Raw genomic sequence first — 22,856 nt, forward strand, 5'->3', positions numbered from 1 at the left:
GAATTTGTTTTTATTTTTATTGGGCCATAAGGGATGGGTTGGGAAAGACCTCTGCAAGTTATGCCCCACTAGGGAAATGTCCATTCTAATTTTCTTGGGATAGCTTTTGGAGCTTTTTCTTTTTCTTGGAGCCACTGCTCTTCCTGGCAGCATTCTCTTCAGGCCCCCTGCTGAGTGGCTCCATCTTGGAAGATCATTTCCTCTTTTTCTTGGGGACCTGCTTATTTTCTGACTCTTCAGGGTCACTAACTGGTTCCTCTTTGGGGAAAGATTTCTTCCTCTTGGGAAGACTTTCACAGCCAGCTGTCTCTTCAAGATGACTACTAACCAGCTCCTCTTGGGAAAAGGTTTCTATTTCTTCGATTTGGAGAAAGAGATAGATAGGTCTTTCATTCTATTCTCCTGAGGAGCCCAGGGCTTTTGCTTTTCCTCTTTTTTAGGTCTTTTGCTTGTTTCCTCATACTCCTCTGGGTACTACTGCTGTTTTCTGAAGATGCCAGAGCAATCAAAGACAGCTTTTCCTTTTCCTGTCTCTGTTTTCTTTTCTTTTCTTTCTTCTGTTTCTCCAGCTTCCTGGTAATTTCAGCAGCCAATTCTTCTGCCTGAGCTCTTGCATCCTTCATGACAACCAGATTCTTTCATGGAATCTCTCTAGTCTCACAGAAGGACAGTTGCTCCTCAACTTGTTCTCAAAGTTTCTCCCCAAATACACAGGTGGATACCTCAGAGAAGCAATCAGTTCATGAGGTATATGGCATTTGTTTGCCAGATATTAGCTTTTGTTCTTGGCAATTGCTCCACCAATGAAGGTAGAGTGGAAAATGAGTCCATGTATTGGGGTGTTACCCCTGGTCTTCAGGGCTCTGGAAACTTGGTCCCTTGGCTGAGTCCAAGGAATCGCTCAGACACAAGGACTGGAATCTAATCCAAATTAACAAACTTTCTTGGGGTTTCAGTAGTTAGTAGGTATAGAAGACTACCACTGCACATCAGGTGAAGAACACAGAAAATCCAGGTCTACTCCTCTTCTTTCTGTTTATTGCTATGATTCCCAGGGGCTGATAAGCAGTGACAGGCTCAAGGAGGGGGATGGGATGCAAGGAGGTACAACTGACCTGTCCGAGGCTTGGATCTGAGAGACTGAAGCTGCATTTCTGGCTAAGCCACGCTTTGACTATGATCTTCTGAACATCACTTTCCCTGAGCTTCAGTTTCTTCATAAGATAAACATGGATGAAATTATTTCATCTGCTTGCCATGTAGAGTTGTTATGAATATCAAATGAAAGAACAAATCTGAAAGTGTTTACAAAAAATAAATTGTTTAATTTTATTGTTAGTATGGTCATCCATGACATGAAACTCATCTTCTACTCTGCTCATTTGAACTTTCTTAAACTTCTTTGCAAAACACTTTAAGGCAGACTTTCTTTTTTAAAAAAATTTTTAAATAAATTTATTTGGCCATTCTGGGTCTTTGTTGAGACTTGTGGGGTCTTTAGCTGCAGCGTGTGGAATCTAGTTCCCTGACCAGGGATTGAATCCCAGGCTCTCTGCATTGGGAGCGCTGAGTCTTAGCTACTGGACCACCAGGAAAGTCCCTAAGGCAGAATTTCTTTTCCTTCTCTCCCTTTTTCTTTCTTTCAAAGACTTGATGGTGAGACCCTGCTTCCCAAGATAAAGTAAAAATATCCTGAAACTAGATTTTAAAGTCTCTGTGTTACTTCTAGTCATTGTTTTGCTACCCATGGTTAGGTGATCTGTAAACATTGTTGTTATAAGAGTTAATGAGAGAGTCCTGGCTGGAACTGTCAGCTTATTGATTTGTTTGGATGAGATCTTCCATGATGTAATATATGGAGAAGAGACAAGTTCAGGGACTGAGTCCCGGGACACTCCAGCCTTTATGTTTGTCAGCTACAAATTGGCACTTGCCGTGGGTGCTTGCCGTCTACGTCTACAAGGATTAAATCATGTGCTGCTGCAGCTGCTGACCTTCAACACCCACTGGAGGAGTTCAAGGTGAAGAGCAGAAATGAGGCGCTCTGTGCTCTGGGAAAACTGGCAGCACAGGTCTTCAATGTGTTAGATATTCTCAGGAGCTGATATTATGAGTCCAATTCTTGTATTTCCTCATATCTACAAAAGCACTAAAATCCTTCATTGTGACAACTGTTTCTTGTGACTAGCAGAAGCTTCATGAAACCAGCAGAAACTTTCTAAAAAATAAATATGCTAGATTGCACGTACTCCTCCTTTATCAAAATCACATGCATGCTGTCCTTCCACTATCTCTTTGGAGTCGTTTCTTAGACCTAGCTGTCTCCCTGGCTGCAGCCCTCATTTTGCCCCCGATAAACCTTAACTTGAAACTTTCACATCGTGCATCTTTTTTTAGTCAACAGGGGTCAGGTTGAGGAAGAAGATACATCAAAGGAGATGGAGAAGAAAGTGGACTCTCAGATGCTTGCCTATGTGCCTGCTTCCCTCCTTGGACAGGCTTTTATGATTATTTCTGGGGCGCCCTGCCCTGTGGGTGTATGCTGGCATTTGTGGTTGTGGCTCTGCCGGTGCACTTGCTGGTGTCTGTGCGTGTGTGTACACGTGTGTTCCTGCAGGATGTGGACATTAGAAGTGCGTGTTCTAAAAGAGCAGCATAGTCCTGGTGCCCCGGAAAGAACAGTGTGGCAGCCCAAGTCACACTGGGGGAAGCTGAGTGAGGTACATTTCACATAGTCCTCTTTGTTACCATTCCTCAAAGTCCAGGGCATTCTGGGAAAACTGGGTGGAGCTGACCCAGAGAAGGAAGTGGGCATAAGACTCTTGGGTCCACCTCTAGCCTCCCTGGCCTCCTTCGTAATATCCCTTGTGCATGTATGCTTAGTCGCTCAGTTGTGTCCGACTCTTTGCAACCCCATGGACTGTAGCCCGCCAGGCTCCTCTGTCCATGGGATTCTCCAGGCAAGCATACTGGAGTGGGTTGAAATTTCTTTCTCCAGGGGATCTTCCTGACCCAGGGATCAAACCCGGGTCTCTTGTATTGCAGGCAGATTCTTTACCATCTGAACCACCAGATAAGCCTCATCATGTGAAATGCTGAGCACAGGGGCTGGGTTTTTACTTTCCAATGGGAGATACAGCTCAGAGCAGGGGACTTAAGGAGACTTCCCTTCGGAGGGAAATTCTTTAGACGAAGGCCAAGGTAGGAGTTTGGTTAGTTATTTCTATGAGGCAGGTAGCTCCTGTCTCCCTCCTCCAGGTCCTGAGTTGGGACAGTTCTTCTGAGTGAAAGCAGGACCTGAACTAGAGCTTGGAGGAGGCTTGGAAGAGATGGGAATGGGGTGTAGGCAGCAGAATGGCTCAGCTTCTCTCACTTTTCCATGAACCTTTTCTGAAGTCTCCTCTTTTTTCTTCCTTTGCAAACTCTGGTGATGTAGCTGCCATTTCCTTGGGAGCAATACTTTTTACGAGAGCTTTTATTGTGCCTTTAAATAAACCAAAGAATAAGAGAAATAGTTCTTCACTGTGGAATGCTTGAAAAATATTTAACATACTTAGGAAGCGAAAGCTATGCATACTGCCACTGACCATGGACAACTACCTTAGATGGTATTTCTTTTTTAAAGAAGTTTTTTCAAATTTATTTTTAATTGGAGTATAATTGCTTTATAATATTGTGTTGGTTTCTACCATACAACAATGTGAATCAGCCGTAAGTATATATATGTCCCCTCTCTCTTGAAGTGGGTTGCTATTTCCTTCTCCAGGGGATCTTCCTGACCCAGGGATTGAACCTGTATCGCATGCATTGGCAAGTGAATTCTTTACCACTGAGCCAACTGGGATGCCCCAAACACTTATTAGCTGTTAGTTAATATGAGTATTTTCCATGTTATGCATGAATTCATTGTGTTATCAAAGTATGGTTTGTCAATGATTGCATATGCTATCATTATGTAGGTATATCATAATTTACTTAACTGTTTCCCTATTTTGGACATTTGTGTTGGGTAAAATTTTTGCTCTTTGTGATGAAAGGTACTTGAAGGTAAAAGTTTGTCCACCTTTCACATAGAGGTGAATTCCTGGAAGGGGAAGGAATGGTTGGGAAAAGGAAGAGAGAACCCATGGAGGAGCATTTTCCTCATCCAGCTCTGCCTAGATGCTTCCAAACCTGCTATGACCACCTCTACAAGGCCTATGAGAAAGGACGGCAGACAGCAGGATTGCATTGGCTTCCAGGGGAGTGTGGGCTGAAGGAGAAAGGAGGGCATTTTGCAAGATTTCTGTCTCCTTTTCTTCTTTCTTTCCTTTCTTCCTTCCTTCCTTTCCCTGCCCCCCACCCCCAAATTTTCAAAGGGTTTGGACTCACTGAATTGGGAAGATCCAAGTTCTAGTTCCAGCTGGATGACTGAATGTATGAGTCTGGGCAAGTTGCTCAATTTCTTTGGGCTTCCCCTTCAGTTCAGTTCAGTTCAGTTAAGTTACTCAGGTGTGTCCGACTCTGCCACCCTGCAGACTGCAGCACACCAGGTCTCCCTGTCCATCACCAGTTCCTGGAGCTTGCTCAAACTCATGTCCATCAAGTCAGTGATACCATCCAAACATCTCATCCTCTGTCATACCCTTCTCTTTCCGCCTTCAATCATTCCCAGCATCAAGGTCTTTTCCACTGAGTTAGTTCTTCGCATCAAGTGGCCAGAGTATTGGAGCTCCAGCTTCATCATCAGTCCTTCCAATGAATATTCAGGACTGATTTCCTTTAGAATTGATTGGTCTGATCTCCTTGCAGTTCAAGGGACTCTCAAGAGTCTTCTCCAACACCACAGTTCAAAGACATCCATTCTTCTGTTGTGTGAGGAGGCCTTACAAATAGCTGAGAAAAGAAGAGAAGTGAAAAGGAAAGATAAATCAATCTGAATGCAGAGTTCCAAAGAAGAGCAAGGAGAGATAAGAAAACCTTCCTCAGTGATCAATGCAAAGAAATAGAGGGAAACAATAGAATGGGAAAGGCTAGAGATCTCTTCAAGAAAATTAGAGATACCAAGGGAACATTTCATGCAAAGATGGGCTCGATAAAGGACAGAAATGGTATGGACCTAACAGAAGCAGAAGATATTAAGAAAAGGTGGCAAGAATACACAGAAGAACCATACAAAAAAGATCTTCATGACCCAGATAACCACAATGGTGTGATCACTCACCGAGAGCCAGACATCCTCGAATGAGAAGTCAAGTGGACCTTAGGAAGCATCGCTACGAACAAAGCTAGTGGAGGTGATAGAATTCCAGTTGAGCTATTTCAAATCCTGAGAGATGATGCTGTGAAAGTGCTGCACTCAATATGTCAGCAAATTTGGAAAACTCATCAGTGGCCACAGGACTGGAAAAGGTCAGTTTTCATTCCAATCTCAAAGAAGGGCAATGCCAGAGTGTTCAAACTACCCCACAGTTGTGCTAGCAAAGTATTGCTCAAAATTCTCCAAGCCAGGCTTCAGTGGTACATGAAATGAGAACTTCCAGATGTTCAAACTGCATTTAGAAAAGGCAGAGGAACAAGAGATCAGATTGCCAACGTCTGCTAGATCATCAAATAAGCAAGAAAGTTCCAGAAAAACATCTACTTCTGCTTTATTGACTACATCAAAGCCTTTGTCTGTGTGGATCACAAGAAACTGTGGAAAATTCTTCAAGAAATTGGAGTACGAGAACACCTTACCTGCCTTCTGAGAAATCTGTGTGCAGGTCAAGAAGCAGCAGTTAGAACTGGACATGGAACAACAGACTGGATCCAAATTGGGAAAGGCTGTATTTTGTACAGACTGTATGTCAAAGCTGTATATTGTCATCCTGCTTATTTAACTTCTGTGCAGAGTACATCCTGTGAAATGCTGGGCTGGATGAAGCACAAGCTGGAATCAAGATTGCCGGGAGAAATATCAATAACCTCAGATATGCAGATGAAACCACCTGAATGGCAGAAAGCAAACAGGAACTGAGGAGCCTCTTGATGAAAGTGAAAGAGGAGAGTGAAAAGCAGGCTTAAAACTCAGCATTCAGAAAACTAAGATCATGGCATCCGGTCCCATCACTTCATAGCAAATTGAAGGGGAAACAATGGAAACAGTGATAGACTTTATTTTCTCAGGCTCCAAATCACTGCAGATGGTAACTGCAACCATGAAATTAAAAGACACTTGCTCCTTGGAAGAAAAGCTATGACCAACCTAGACAGCATATTAAAAAGCAGAGACATTACTTTACCAACAAAGGTCCATTTAGTCAAAACTATGGTTTTTCCAGTAGTCATGTATGGATGTGAGAGTTGGACTATAAAGAAAGCTGAGCACCAAAGAACTGATACTTTTGAACTGTGGTGTTGGAGAAGACTCTTGAGAGTCCCTTGGACTGCAAGGAGATCCAACCAGTCCATCCTAAAGGAGATCAGTCCTGAGTGTTCATTGGAAGGACTGATGCTGAAGCTGAAGCTCCAATACTTTGGCCAGCTGGTGTGAAGAACTGCCTCATGGAAAAGACCCTGATGCTGGGAAAGATTGAAGGTGGGAGGAGAAGGGGATGACAGAGGATTACCAACTCAATGGACATGAGTTTGAGTAAGCTCTGGAAGTCAGTGATGGATAGGGAAGCCTGGCATGCTGCAGTCCATCTTTTGGCAAAGAGTTGGACACGACTGAGTGACTGAACTGAACTTCCCCAACTTCCTGATCCTGCTGCTGCTGCTGCTAAGTCACTTCAGTTGTGTCCGACTCTGTGTGACCCCATAGACGGCAGGCCACCAGGCATTAACAAAATCTCTCTATCTGTGAGACCCTTGTCTGTCTTAAAATATCTCCATAAAGCAAATGTTGAGAATTTTCAAGATGAATGAGATGATGCTGACTATAAAAATGTACACGGGGCTTCCCTGGTGGTCCAATGGATAAGAATCAGCTTGCCAATGCAGGGAACACAGTTTTGATCCCTAATTTGGGAAGATCCCAGGTGCTTTGGTGTAATTAAGCCTGTGTGCCAAAGATACTGAAGCCCTGGTGCCTAGAGCCTGTGCTCCACAGCAAGAGAATTCACTGCAATGAGAAGCCTTCAAACAGCAACTAGAGAGTGGCCTCCACTCATAGAAGCTAGAGAAAGCCTGTGAGCAGGAACAATGACCCAGCACAGCCCAAAACAAACAAAATGTTTTGTTTTGTTTTTTTAAAACATGGTTGAACAAAACATTGGCCTTACTCTTGCAGACACTGATGGGGATGGGCAGCTATGAAGTATCTGGGGCTGTGGGAGATGGGAGTGATGTCTGTCATGTGCTGTAGGAGACCTGAGGACCGAGGGATTTAACTCCTGGGAGGTCTAGAGAAAAGAATTCTGCATTGGGGGCTGGAGGGGGCTGTTTCAGCTCCAGGGTCTAGGATGAGTTGCCTGGTAGCTCTGAGCATCAGTCAATAGCTCCAGGAATGCTCACCTGGAGACAATGCTCATAGAGCTGGAGTGTGGCCCTTTCTCCCTTCCTCCACTTATTAACCTTTCTGAGTCTCAACCTACCCTAAAGGTGTGAAGGGATTTCTCCCTGAAGGAATATAGATGAAGTACTGAGTGTGGAGGCATTTGCCACATGCCAGAGCATGACCACGGTTCTGGAAGAAAGAGGACCTGAGCTGGGATCTTTAAGAGCGGAGTTCTCCGGTAGGCTTTTTCTGGAAGGTTCTGGCATTCCGCAGGCAGCTGTGGTTCTCTGGCAGAGGGCATCGTGAAGCAGCTCGTTGCTGGAACTGGGCCTGATGCTGTGGTTGTGATGACGAAAGCACTGGGAGGAAAGGGAAAGGGAGCAAAGTGGAGGAGGGTGGTGGCAGGACAGCTGATCACATCGCAGTCCGACTGGTCCAAGAGGCAGCAGGGAAGGGGGCGCTAGTGGGGAGCAGGGGTGGGGATGGGTGGCTGCTCAGGAAGGGCCAGCCGCCTAGCAGCAGGGAGAGGGGACAAGAAGAAGCCGTCACTGCCCACCTATGCCCTTCCTTGTGAGTGAAGTGAAAGTTGCTCAGTAGTGTCTGACTCTTTGTGACCCCCATGGACTATACAGTCCTTGGAATTCTCCAGGCCAGAATATTGGAGTGGGTAGCCTTTCCCTTCTCCAGGGGATCTTCCTAACCCAGGGATGGAACCCAGGTTTCCCGCATTGCAGGCAGATTCTTTACCAGCTAAGCCACAAGGGAAGTCCTTGTTGTATTCCAAAGCAAAAAGCTGTGATGAAAGGCCTTTCAAAAAAGTAGGGCAAGGGAAAGACAAACCAGGCAGGGGTTGCCGGGCTCTAGGGAACGGACAGCTGGGTTGCATCTGGCCGGGAAGGAGTGAGAAGTGCGCTGAGTGTTGGGCACTCTGTTCAAACAAGATGCACGGGATCTAGTGAGACCTGCCCCACTGCGCATCCTCCCCACCTCCCAAAGTCCACCCAGAAAGGGAGAGAGAAGTGTATAGTGCTATAGGGTGCCTTGACAATAACGCAGAAGAGGGAGAAAGTGGGCGTAGAGAGGAAAACTGTGGGATCATGTTCTAGGGTACCTTCGCGAGGCTCCAGGACCAGAGGGTCACTGGGCAAACAGAGCATCGCAGTGAGTATTATGGCCCCATGAGCGGAAAGCCTGTTCTGTGTGCGGAGCTGGAATGGGCGACCTTTTTGAAAGGAAGAGCAACAGGCGTGCAGCATTTGCAACATGTTGGGATGTGTCTTCACTGAGTATATTTCCTGTGCATGCTCTCTACTGCAGCGGATTTCCATCCCAGTCCCTTCCCCCAAGGGTGGTGTGGGTGCCTGCTGTGGATGGCACTTGGCAAGGTGGCAGACAGGCAGCACAGCTACAGGTTCAAAATGCCAACTATACTAATGACCCAATTTTGTTTCTTTTTATGGCTGAGTAATATATATATATTACTCATATATATATATATATATATATATATTCCATTGTATATATATACCACATTTTCTCTATCCGCTCATCTGTTGATGGGCATTTAGATTGTTTCCATGTCCTGGCTATTGTAAATAGTGTTGCTATGAACATTGGGGGTGTGTGTGTCATTTTACATATGGTCTTCTCAGGGTATATGCCCCAGAGTGGGATTGCTGGATCATATGATTGTTCTATTTTTAGTTTTTAAAGGAACCTCCACATTGTTCTCCATAGTGGCTGCATCAATTTACATTCCTCCCAACAGTGCAAGAGGATTCCCTTTTCTCCACATCCTTTACAGCATTTATTGTTTGTGGATTTTTTGGTGGTGCCCATCCTGACTGGTGTGGGTTGTTTGTAGAGACATCAGTCTGTCATACAGAGTGAAGGAAGTCAGAAAGAGAAAAACAAATATTTATATTAACTCCTGTATGTGGAATATAGGAAAATGGTACACATGAACCTATTTGCAGGGCAGAAATAGAAAATGGACATGTGGACAGGGGAGGGGGGAGGGCAGAGTGGGATGATTTGGGAGATTAGGATTGACACGATGTGTGTAAAATAGCTAGTGGGAAACAGCTGTATAGCACAGGGAGCTGCAAGTGTGTTTCTCTGTGATGACCTGGAGGTGTGAGATGGGGCTGAGTGTGTGGGATGTGCGAGAGGGAGGGGATATACCTATACCTATAGCTGATTCACTTCATTGCACAGCAGAAACTAACACAGCAATGTAAAGCAATTATACTTTAAAAAAAACTGTAAAAAACAGACAAAAAAATGTGGACTGAGGTACCACACTCTCTGGTTTTGTAACCTGACTCTCCCACTGGGACGAGAACTTAGTCTTCCTGGGACTCAATTTCTTCATCTGTAAAATGGGGTAATAATAGTATCAACTGTAGGATTGTTCTAGGATTACGGGGGTGGGGCATGGTTAATGCATGTGAAGCACTGAGAAGACTGCCTGCTACATGGTAAGAGCTCTGCAGTACTGGCTTTCATTATTTTATCTTATTTTGGCTTTCATTAATATTAAACACCTGCGTTTAGAAGATATTCTATCTATAAATGTTAACTGCTATCAGAAAGATCATCCTATCAACTACTTCCTCAACATCCCACATATCCGTGATGCTATGCTATGCTCTGCTAAGTCAGTTCAGTCGTGTCCGACTCTGTGTGACCCCATAGACGGCAGCCACCAGGCTCCCCCGTCCCTGGGATTCTCCAGGCAAGAACATTGGAGTGGGTTGCCATTTCCTTCTCCAATGCATGAAAGAGAAAAGTGAAAGCGAAGTCGCTCAGTCATGTCCGACTCTTAGCGACCCCATGGACTGCAGCCCACCAGGCTCCTCCATCCATGGGACTTTCCAGGCAAGAGTACTGGAGTGGGGTGCCATTGCCTTCTCCGATCTGTGATGCTATACTCGATGCTTATTTTTGATGCTGTATTGAAAATTTGTTTTCTGACCAAAACTTGCACGCTTCCACACAATATGTGGACAGATTGATTTAGACACATGAAAAGAGCTGATGAATACAATGAGAGTAAGGTACAGTAAAACAATGTATCAGAAAAAAATGATCTGAGCTTAAGAAGACACCCAAATTTGTGTTGACTGTCTTAAAGTATTAATCTCAGTTCTTACTGCTAGGGTTTTAAAGTTGGTTAATAGGTCAATTTGTAGCTGTTAAAGAGTCATAAACTACTGGAAGGAGGTCTCTATTGGACTATCATAGTGATCATTCTTATCCTGGGGGAACAGTTTTTCATAATAATATTTTATTAATTATTATAATAATAAATGTCTAATGTCATCTTGGTGAATAGTTTTCTATAATAGTTTTTATTATCTTAATACATAATTAATGAAATATGTACTATATGTTGTTTTAATAAATATATTTATAATTATATTTATTACTATATAAGATATTGAGAGATATACCAGTTTTGATGTCATTTCACCATCCCATATTTTATGATGCAAAGTATTTCTTATTATTCCATTTGACAGATTAAAAGTGAGACTTAGGTTGAAATTGCCCAAGTCCACACAGTTAATAAAGCATAGGACTATTTGAATCCAAATTTATTCTTCCTTAAAAAATATTTATTTATTTCTGTGTTGGCTGTGCTGGGTCCCTGTTGCTGTGCGGGCTTTTCTCCAGTAGCGGTGAATGGGCTTCTCATTGCTGTGGCTTCTTTTGTTGCTGAGCATGGGTTCAAGGGTGCACAGGTTTCAGTAGTTGTGGTTCTTGGGCTCTAGAGCACATGCTCAATAGTTGTGGTGCATGGGCTTAGTTACTTTGAGGCATGTGGGATCTTCCCTGACCAGGGATTGAACCCCTATCTCCTGCACTGGCAAGCAGATTCTTTACCACTGAGCCACCAGGGAAGCCCAAATTCATTCCTAATGACAGTTGATTCAAAGCTAATAATTTAGATAATCAGAAAGAACTCAAGGGAAAGAAAGCTATGGACTGAGACTAACATGATTAAATAAAATGGGGGAGAGATGGAAATTTCTGAATGTACCTTCATAACACTAGCTATTCGAATCTGAAGTGGAGAAACTATGGCTTACTAACAGTTTATGTGGAATAGGCTTACGTTTACTCTTTTTAAAAAGTTTAATTTTTCATATGAGCCAAGAAATTGTAATAAGCCTACCCATGAAAGCTAACTGCTGCAGTGGCAGCAATGGAAGTAATATCTGCAGAGGCACAGCCATAAAGGAATTGGCGAATAAAACACTATTTGTCATAGAACATGACAGCAAAGGGTCTGGAAATACTTTGGCTTCTAAAAATCTCAACGATGAGGAATCACAGTGTTGTTTTTTTTCTAGAAAGCAGTAATAGTTATAATAATAATACCTAATTCTGATAAAACAGTTCCTTTGACCGAGTTATACATATTAACTCTTTAACTCCTTACAGTGACTTCATAAGTAGATCTATTATGATTCCCATTTTATGAATGAGGAAAACTTTTTAGCAGCAAAGAAAACTAACAGTAGCCCTCTACCTTGTGCTTTTAGCTTCTACCCAGTCACGTGAAACATGCACATGCAGTGAGCAGTTTTTACTTGAACATATGGTCAAATCTGAAAGAGGACTAATGATAAGTCATACCTGTTTTTTCCACTGTTTCCATATACAATATAATTAACCCCTCCTTTTCAAAAATAGCATGCATGTTAAAAAGAAGAGCATCCACACTTGAGCTAACTCCTTTTTCTCTTTGACAAGTGGCTGCCTCTGCTTGCCATTTGGTCTACCAGCCCACTGTGCCCAGGTATGTGCCCTAACCAGGGAGGTTCGCAAAGCCATGAGATTGTCCATCACAGATAACACAGGAAATTACAGGTTAAGTGTATGCAAATTATGTGCTGCATATAAAGGCTGAACAGTCCTGACACAGGTACATTATATGGAAAACAATATGAACTCTCTAGCTGTAATGGTTTTGTCATTTGTTATGTGGCAACTCTATTTAAACATTTTGCAATATGTACTTTCAGCAGCAACAAGCTAAAAAACAAAAGCAACAACAGCACAAAATCAAGCCAAAAGCCTGAAAGAGCATGTTTAATGAAAAATAAAGTCCTGAATGTTCTTTTATCAACTGATGATGAATATAAAATTTGCATAAAATGTTGGTTGATATGAGGGGTTTTAGTGATGTAGCTAAACATATAAAAAGCCAAGACACATCTGCTGAAGAAGCAAAGCACTTATTTCAGTGTTGGATGTTATTTTAATAGATTGTGCCCAAAGCAAGCAATTAAATATGTGCAGCTGTGGAAAGATATGTTTACACATCACTCTGAAGTGTGACTTTTCATTTAGGTCACATGTATGTCCTTCTAAAATAATTTCAATCACTTTCAATTTCAAGATTTCTTGTGCATGTACAAAGAAAGCAATGTTAAAGCGGTGGTTCCATTAGCAGTAAGAATTTGGTGAACAATTAAATAATTCCAGTTTTATGTCAGGATCATCAAATGCTTCAGTGAGGACATCAGTTAATTTTGGTTAATGATTCAATTATTTTTCCATCTGACAGTTCATGAAATCAAAGTGCTGAAACATCTGACATCATTGTGAATACTGTGATAAATTCAGTTAAACAGTCAACATTGAAGATGAAATTATTTGTTGCTACTGTGATACTATGAGTATAAATTTTAGCAGAGCATAACACCATGGTAAAAACTACACTGTACTCATTCTCTCTATGGAACAGAAATGTACTTGGAATTGATTTTGGTGCACACACAACACTTCAGTTCAGTTCAGTTCAGTTGCTCAGTCGTGTCCGTCTCTTTGCGACCCCATGAATCACAGCACGCCAGGCCTCCCTGTCCATCACAAACTCCTGGAGTTCACTCAGACTCATGTCCATCAAGTCAGTGATGCCATCCAGCCATCTCATCCTCTGTTGTCCCCTTCTCTTCCTGCCCCCAATCACTCCCAGCATCCGCGTCTTTTCCAATGAGTAACAACACTTAACTGCATCCAAATTTCAATGTTTTAGTAATTGAAGTAGAAGCTGATAGTGGTTAAATTTGTACATAGAGTAACCGAATCACAATATTCGTGTGTGTATGTGTGATGAAGTGACCTCACAAAAGCAAACAAAAACTGCAGTATGACAGACAGTATGTACTTTCTCCTTGACATGCGTTGTTGAATCTTATAAATGTTTGAACATTTTGAAGAATTGCTTGGAAAATCAATTTAAATGTCAACCATGGAGAAAATAGTCCTGTAAATTTTGATTGTATTTTTTTCAAAATCATTTGGAATTATTTAATCAAATTATTCAATAAAGGAAACAAATGTTCCTTTAACTTTTAAAGTTTATAGTAAACTGAAATTATTAAAAAGAAAGCTTGCAAACAGGGAGATATTAATATTTATCCTTACAAAAGCAAGGGGAGAAGTGAACAAATTAGTTAAGAAATGCTCAGACTGTGAAATAGATCAACATGTGGAAAAAATCTTTTGAGAAGATTTTATTTTCAATTTGATAAATTTTTATTCTATTTGGAATGCATTGAAATTGAGAAGACCTATGATTTCTATAATCTAAATTACATGAAACATTTAGAATTATAAAAAGAACATCTTTTAATAAGAATTTTATCTTATAAAAATATTTATTGAGGAAAGTATTCTGAGATTTTTAAAAAAAGTACCTGTGGAATGTTTGGGTTAAAATATTTACAGATCCCAGTTTAAAAGTTAAAATTTGAAAATAGATTCAGTTTGGCAGACTTTGCCCAGAACTGCCTGTGGAGTGCTCAGTAGAGAGTGTAGCTTCTTAAATAAAAATACTACAGTCAAGGAACTTCCTTTGAGGTTCAGTGGTTGAGACTTCATGCTCCTAGTTCAAAGGGCACAGGTTTGATCCCTGGTTGGGGAGCTGAGGTCCTGCATGCCACACCATGCAGCCAAAAAAAAGAAAAGGAAAAATACCATGGTCGAAAGAAAGAGGTCAATGAAGCTGTCATGAATTTCAAGTTTACTAATTATAAAATTCAACTATGAAAAATACTGTAGGCAGTTTTATAAGAAAAGTGAAAATAACAATTCCGTATTTTAAAAATTCTTCACAAAAGCAGTGGTAACACGGTGTGATAGATAAAGCTAAGAAATTGGTTAAACAAACAAATACGTACCAAGGATAGTCATTTCATCTTTGTATTTTTAATATTTAGATAACTATTATAAGGGCTTGAAAAATTTAATAATATACTCAGATACATTATTTTAACTGTTTAATAAAGAATTTTATTTTTGAAAATAACTTTTAATAGAGCCATGTATAAGTTCTCCAAGAATATAACACAGTTTTGTTGGTCCTTTAATCAATATTTCCAAATGTTATATAATTTTAGTTTTTTGTCTTAAGTTTTTATTTTGATGCAATTTCAGACTTATAGGGAAGTTGCAAGCCTATTACAAGGGGCTCCTTCACCAGTTTCCATTTTGCTCCAGTTACTTTAGCATTTTCTCTTCTCATATCAATGTGTTTATGTGTCCAAAATGTTTTTTTTTTTTTCTGAATTATTTCAGTAAAAGTTCAAGACATCATGTCCCTTTTCTACTAAATGATTTCATGTGAATTTTCTGAAATTAAGAACACTGAATTCAGGGAACTTAACATTGCAAGCATATGTGCTCAGTCTCTTCAGACGTCTTGGACTCTTTGTGACCCCATAAACTGTAGCCTGCCAGGGTCCTCTGTCCATGGGATATTCCAGGCAAGAACACTGTAGTGGGTTGCCATGCCCTTCTCCAGGGGATCTTCCCAACCCAGGGACTGAACCTGCATCTCCTGCATTGCAGGTGGATTCTTTACCAACTGAACCATGAGAGAAACCCAAACTTAACACTACTATAGCACTATTGGGGCTTTCCCAATGATTCAGTGGGTTTGATCCCTGGGTTGGGACGGTCCACTGGAGGAGGAAATGACAACCCACTTCAGTATTCTTGCCTGAAAAATCCCATAGACAGTGGAGCCTGTCAGGCTACAGTCCATGGAGTGACAAAGAGGCAGACATGACTGAGTATGAGCATAGCACTATTATTTAACCCATAGTTCATATTCAAATTTCATCCCTTGGCTCAATAATATCCCTTATGTCTACTGTTATTTTTCTTTGTGTTTGTCTTGCTTATATGTTAATCCAGTCATCACATGTAGCCATAGTTGTCAAGTCTCTTTGGCATCCTTTAAACTGAAAGCGTTTTTCAGTTTTACCTTGTCTTGCTTACCCTTGACATTTCTTAAGAGGACAAGTCAGTTGTTTTGTAGAATTCTTCTCAGTCCGGGTGTGATTAATTTCAGGCCATGCATTTTTGGCAAGGTTAAGGTGACATGTCCTTCTCAGTGCATCACATCTGGAAGCACATGGTGTCAATTTGCCACAATGTAGTGATATTGACATAGATCAGTTGAACAAGGTGGTGTCCACCAGCTCTCTCCCCGAAAGGTGGAGACATATTTTGTGAGAATTACTTGGCCATCATGTGATTTTGACCCGCTATATTTAACATCAATTTATTTTATCAATTGTCCTAGATATGATTAGTGGGGACTCTTCCAGTTGACTCCTTGTCCCTTTGATGTGATTTATGTAGTTCCTTAATTTTCAGCACAAGGTATTATAGGATCATTTTGTGCTTTTACTGATCCAAGCCAGGAGTCAGCCTTTTCTCCAAGAAGCCCTGGCTTTTTAGTAAAGAAGGGTATTTAGAAACCAGTATCTGAGATGTGCTTGTTGTCACATGTGTGTCATTGCTCAGAGGCCCTCTTACTGGTAGTACTAACACACACTCACATACACACACACAAACACGTATGTAAACAAACTTCTCTCTGTATATATGTACATAGAACCATGAACTTATGCTGATAGTTCCAATTCAATTAAGTCCCACAGGATACATTCCAGTCTTTTCCTCTGTATATCTATAATACATAATTATTCAATTGCTCATGCTTAGAATACACTTAGAATAGCTTCAGAATTGCTCAACCATACCACCGTGAAAAGCAAACTTACTAACCAGAGTTTAATATATGTTAAAGTCAAGGCTATGGTTTTTCCAGTAGTCATCTATAGATGTGAGAGTTGGACTGTGGAGAAAGCTGAGTGCTGAAGAATTGATGCTTTTGAACCGTGGTGTTGGAGAAGACTCTTGAGAGTCCCTTGGACTGCAAGGAGATCCAACCAGTCCATTCTGAAGGAGATCAGCCCTGGGATTTCTTTGGAAGGAATGATGCTAAAGCTGAAACTCCAGTACTTTGGCCACCTCATGCGAAGAGTTGACTCATTGGAAAAGACTAATGCTGGGAGGTATTGGGGGCGGGAGGAGAAGGGGACGACAGAGGATGAGATGGCTGGATGGCATCACTGACTCAATGGACGTGAGTCTGAGTGAACTCCGGGAGTTTGTGATGGACAGGGAGGCCTGGTGTGCTGCAATCGTGGGGTGGCAAAGAGTCGGACACGACTGAGCGACTGAACTTAACTGAACTGAAGTAACTAGTCATATTGTGTAGTGAGTATTGCTGATCTTAACATGTCTTTCTGTTTTTCCATATTCTACCTTGAGAACCTCCTGCCGGACCTGTGTAATAGACATGGACTGGTACCCATGTTCCCTTCTTCAATGGATGGATGGCCAGCAGAGGGGCTTCCCAGATGGCTCAGGGGTAAAGAATCTGCCTGCCAATGCAGGAAACCCAGGAAACATGGGTTCAATCCCTGGGTCGGGAAATTTCCTGGAGAAGGGAATGACAATCCACTCGAGTTTTCTTGCTTGGAGAATCCCATGGACTGAGGAGCCCGGCAGGCTATAGTCCATGGGGCCACAAAGAGTCAGACACAGTTGAGCATGCATGCACACACACACAGATACTATAAGAAACCGCGGTTCTCACATAAATGAGGAAGCATTGTATCTCACTATCAAACCGCCCACTTTTCACAGATACTCCTTCAGGAGCAGCTGCTGCAAGTCCCAGCATCTGTCAGTGAGGGGACTCCTCATAGTTTCCAGTTTTCTTCCATCATGAGGATGGTAAAGCAAGATTGACCCCTTGGTCTGAGTAAAGCTCTTCAGATTTTTTCTTTCCCTTGGCATTGGACGTGAGACAACCCTGAAGAGAGAGGAAATACTTTCTCACAACAGAGGAGTAAGATGAATAGTTACTTAATCTGAATATTTTTAAAATATATTCTGATTTTATATCCATGTTGGTAAAGAGAGGCAAATCAATCACAAAAATAGCTAAGAGATAGATCTAAAATTGTAGGCAGCAGAGTCAACAATAACACTAGAACTATGTTATGTCCTCTATAAATATTGGGGATTTTAGGCAGAAAATTTGGTTGAGAGCACATTTATTAAGTGATTAAATTCTTCATTTCATTTATATAAATCTTCTTTCTAATGAAGGTAGAATCTTAGAATGCTTTATTTATTTATTTTTTTTTTATAGAATAAACTTGGGTTTGGTTAAATATTGAGACCAATGATGATGTTTGTGTGGAGAAAGGAACACAGAGAACTAAACTTAACTGGTTAAATTTACCAGAAGTTATTGTTTTTGTGATCTGTGTTTACTCTTTTTGGGCCAGTGTGTTGATTTTGAAGTCTTTATCTGCTCTTGGAGAGTTCAATGATGAGCGCATTTTAAAAACTCAAAAAAACCCAGAGGGATGGTATGGGGAGGGAGGAGGGAGGAGGATTCAGGATGGGGAACACATGTATACCTGTGGCAGATTCATTTAGATATTTGGCAAAAGTAATATAACATTGTAAAGTTTAAAAATAAAATAAAATTTAAAAAAAACAAACTCAATAGCTCTTTAAATGCAATCACCTGTTGGCAAGTGGTCAAGACATAATTCACAATGAAACATTTGTTCTTTGGGATTAATCCATATCTATCAGGCAAAAGCTTCTCCAGTAGTCAGTTGTCTTTTCTAGAAGTCCTGATAGAGAGAAATGTTTTCTGTATTCTTTCAAAATGATTCATATCAAGGGTTAAATTCCTTGATCCTTGCTGGGGTCATATGGTCAAGCTTATGCTGGATTCAGTATTTTTCTTTCTTCACTCACCAACAGAGGCTACAGCCTCCTGGACTCTTCTCTCTCCAATGTCAGGACTAACACTGTCTTTCTTTCTTCATTCCTATCTTTCTTTCTATTTCTACCATTTTACTCAGGGGCTGCCTGCCTGGGTGAGGAGGCAATGGAAGCATTCCATTTAATCTCTTTGTGTGAAAATTTTAGGTGACAAACAAAGAGTGTACAGTCTGGCGGGGAAGATATCTAATTAGAAATGATCATGTTTGAGACAGATGTTCTAATTAAGGTGAACACACAGTGTTGTGGGGCGTATGGGTGAAAGGTCACCTTGAGAAGGTCTGAGAAAGTTTTCTATATTAGAAGATCCCTAAAGAAGCACAGAAGAATGAACTGAAAGATAAACAGGGGCTAAATCATGAAAGAATTTGAATGACATGTTAAGGAATTCAGTCTGAATTATTGAAGCCATAGAATATTTTTAAGTGGCATGTTAAGGTTTATGTCTTTGAAAGCTCTCTCTAGTAACGTTACGGAGGATGAATTGTAGACAGAAGATCTAATAGGACACAGAGGAAGCAGAACAGGTGAGAAATCCTAAGTCCTGAAAGTGGGGCAACGAATTTGCATAAGAGGAGATAGAGACTAGAGATATTTCAGGACTTAGACTCCACAGGCCTTGGGTTGGCTTTGAATACGATGGGAAAATGAAATAGGATTGGGGGCTTTAGGAGTGATGGATAGTGGTCAAAAGAAGGAATATAAGAATAGAAGCAAGTTAGGTAAGGCGAGTAGGTAAGAGATCTATCTTGAGGTTAGGTTTGAACATATTGGATTTGAGATGTCTATGGGGAGATAATATTAGATGTGTAGGAATGGAATAAGATGTTTTTTTAAACAATTGATCAGTTCAGTTCAGTTGCTCAGTCATGTCTGACTCTTTGCCACCCCATAGACTGCAGCACACCAGGCTTCCCTGTCCATCATCAACTCCTGGAGCTTGCTCAAACTTATAACCATCAAGTTGGTGATGTCATCCAACCATTTCATCCTCTGTCAGCCCCTTCTTTTCCTGCCTTCAATCTTTCCCAGCATCAGGGTCTTTTCCAATGAGTCAGTTCTTCACATCAGGTGGCCAAAGTATTGGAGCTTCAGCTTCAGCTCCAGTCCTTCCAATGAATATTGAGCACTGATTTCCTTTAGCACTGACTGGTTTGATCTCCCTGCAGTCCAAGGGACTCTCAAGAGTCTTCTCCAACACCACAGTTCAAAAGCATCAAGTCTTCAGCGCTCAGCTTTCTTTATGGTCCAACTCTCACGTCCCTACATGACTACTGGAAATTTATAATACTGACAATTGATAACATTCAATAATTTTTCAGTCCAGTGTATTTTTTCTATCATACTCCCACTGTTATAATTTTATTCTTTTTTGATCTATTTTGCCACTCATAGATATATTTCTGACTCCTTTACATTCATATTCTGTGAGTTATTTTTTTATCATAACTATTTTCCATTAGAAAATATAGTTTACCTTGAAATATGCAATTAAAGTTTATTTTATTTGCATCATTCTTTGAAATTTTAGTACAAAACTTTTTTGCATACACATCTAATATTTCTCTATACAACAGTGCTACAAAGAGGCTGTATCAGATGAGGGGAGAAGGCAATGGCACCCCACTCCAGTACTCTTGCCTGGAAAATCCCATGGATGGAGGAGCCTGGTGGGCTGCAGTCCATGGGGTTGCTAGGAGTCAGACACGACTGAGCGACTTCACTTTCACTTTTCACTTTCAAGCATTGGAGAAGGAAATGGCAACCCACTCCAGTATTCTTGCCTGGAGAATCCCAGGGACGGGGGAGCCTGTTGGGCTGCCATCTATGGGGTCGCACAGAGTCGGACATGACTGAAGCGACTTAGCAGCAGCAGCAGCAGCAGCAGATGAGGAAACTGAAGCTAAGAGGTAGTGGGCGAGTACTTAGGCTTGAACAGAGAGAGTACTAAAAAATAAAGCTAGAGAAAGTGAGCCTACAATGGGACCTGCAGAGTAAGTATAACTTGAAGAAAATGTTGAGCTAAGATAAGAAGAAGAAACAGGATGTTGATGTGGGAGAGTTGGGGGTGGGGGAGTGTTGGTTACCAAGCAAGCATCAGGAGCAGGAGGAGCAGAATATTGCCCCGGGTTGGACTTCTACCATACGGGATGGTGTGTACCTGGGTCCATTTCAAGAACCTCTAGGCTGTTCACATTCAGTCCCACATATTAGCACAACTTCTAGATGTATTTGGCACAAGGTTAGGACTAGGGCTATAAAGATTAAATAAAATAGTCCTTCTTCCTCCAGGGCTGGGAGTGACATATATACAAACAATGATTAAGTTCTAAAATAGAGTGAAGACTAATATACTTTGGGAATAAGGAAGAGAGAGTAGTTAATACTGTCTAAGAGTTCAGTAAAGAGAAGGAGAAGAAAGGAGTTGATTTGAGCTGAAACTTGAAAAGGCTGAGGAGATATTGACCAGGTAGGAAATGAGGGCAAGAATGTCCTAAGTGCTAATAAGAACAAGGGTAGAAGTTTGGACGTATAGAAGTGTATGGGGTGGATATAAGTTGGTGTAAAAGATACTAAGACTAGAGTGCTTCATAGAAGGAAATGCAGCTTGAAAGGTGAACATCTTATCACCCTCTCTATGAAAACTTTTTAAAGGCAGGCCAGGGCAGATGGGCAAGGGGAGCAGCTCACAGATGACCCCTTGAAGTGGTAGAATGAGCTGGATTGCTGACCTCTGCACAACCCTAGACTCTTCAGTGATCTTTATGTCCACAGATCCTAGAAGGAGTGAGAAGACTGGATATGAGTGAATTTCCTTTCCTCCTCCTTACCCAGGAATCTGCCCTTGATCTTAGCCAAGAAGGTGAGAAGTGATTTACCCAGGAGTCTGGAGAAGTTTTCTGGCAACTCATTTTCTACAGCTTGTTAGGTCAAGGCATAATGACCTTGGTGTTACCAGGGGCTTAGAGGTTCCCAGTTTTCTGCAATAAAGATGTCTATGAAAAATTGAGTAGAAACCACGTGTTTGTCAATTGTGGAAAAGAGAGCTCCATGAAAAAGACAGGACTCAATTTCATCTTGAGGTGTAAGTCAGGATGAGCTGGTGCACCCAGCAGAACAGATAGTCTGTGCTCAGGCACAGATGTGGAAATTAAGGAAATGCATGTTGGTGTGAAAATGTGACAACTGGCTTCCAGTGAACAGATCGCTTAGGTCCAGGACCAGACTCATGTCAGCAAGGCTATTTATAAAGCATTTATATCCCATGTGTGATGATTGATATCCCATGAGATGGTTGGATGGCATCACTGATTCGATGGATATGAACTTGGGCAAACTTTGAGAGATGGTAAGGGGCAGGGAGGCCTGGCATGCTGTAGTCCATGGGGTCACCAAGAGTCAGACACAACTTGGTGACTGAACACCAATACAGCAACACATCCCATGGAGAGGGACACTGCAGGCTTTAGAGCATTGGATAGGGAAGGTCACTTTTTGGGAAGATTATACTGATGGAGGGGAAGCTTGAACTCTCTGATTATATATACATTTTCAACTCCTGGGTTCTTATGAAGTGGAAGGAAGTTTTTATGTTGCTTTCTTTCTTTTCAAAAAAATATTTGACTGCGTTGGCATACAGATCTTCATGGCAGTGCGTGGGCTCTCTAGTTGCGGCACACAGGCTCAGTAATTGCAGTATGAGGGCTTAGTTGCCTCATAGCATGTGGGATCTTAGTTACCTGACCAGGGATCGTACCAGAGTGCCCTGCATTGCAAGGCAGATAATTAACTCCTGGACCACCAGGGAAGTCCCTGTATTGTTTTCATGTTAAGCAAACTCATAGACACATATCAGCCTCTTCTTCATACCTGAAGATTCTAGAGTTTAAGGTAAGCCTAGAAATGAGTTAAGAAAAACAGTCTGAAGGCTGCAGTCAGTGGTTGAAATCAGCAGGCATTTTATCATCCCTGTGCCATGCGCAGTGGCTTTTCCCAAGTGTTTATCTGTGTTTGCTTCAACCTCAGGGGACAATCTGTTCAGTCACCAGAAGGGATACCTTCAAAGAGTTTTCTTGGATAAGGTCCACTGATGTGGTCAGCTGTGACGTCATCTTACTGCTCTGGGGGCCCTGGTTTGGGGCTTGAGATCTTGAGTTTTTGCTTGAATAGGAAGCAGAGAGGCCATTCTTTTTCATGCCTCTCATTTTGGAACACA

General features: G+C 41.6%; 1 long non-coding RNA gene across 2 annotated transcripts in view; it reads right to left on the reverse strand.

Moving 5' to 3' along the window:
• Window positions 1–20,995: 20,995 nt before the first annotated feature.
• Window positions 20,996–22,856, reverse strand: part of LOC129632912 (uncharacterized) — a 36,973-nt gene continuing 35,112 nt past the window's right edge. For both annotated transcript variants that reach the window (XR_008704745.1, XR_008704746.1), the window contains exon 4: window positions 20,996–21,418. This is a non-coding gene — a long non-coding RNA (uncharacterized LOC129632912). The remainder of the gene's footprint in view (window positions 21,419–22,856) is intronic.

The sequence above is a fragment of the Bubalus kerabau genome, chromosome 18 (genome assembly GCF_029407905.1).
Source record: "Bubalus kerabau isolate K-KA32 ecotype Philippines breed swamp buffalo chromosome 18, PCC_UOA_SB_1v2, whole genome shotgun sequence".
NCBI classification, from domain to species: Eukaryota; Metazoa; Chordata; class Mammalia; order Artiodactyla; family Bovidae; genus Bubalus; species Bubalus kerabau.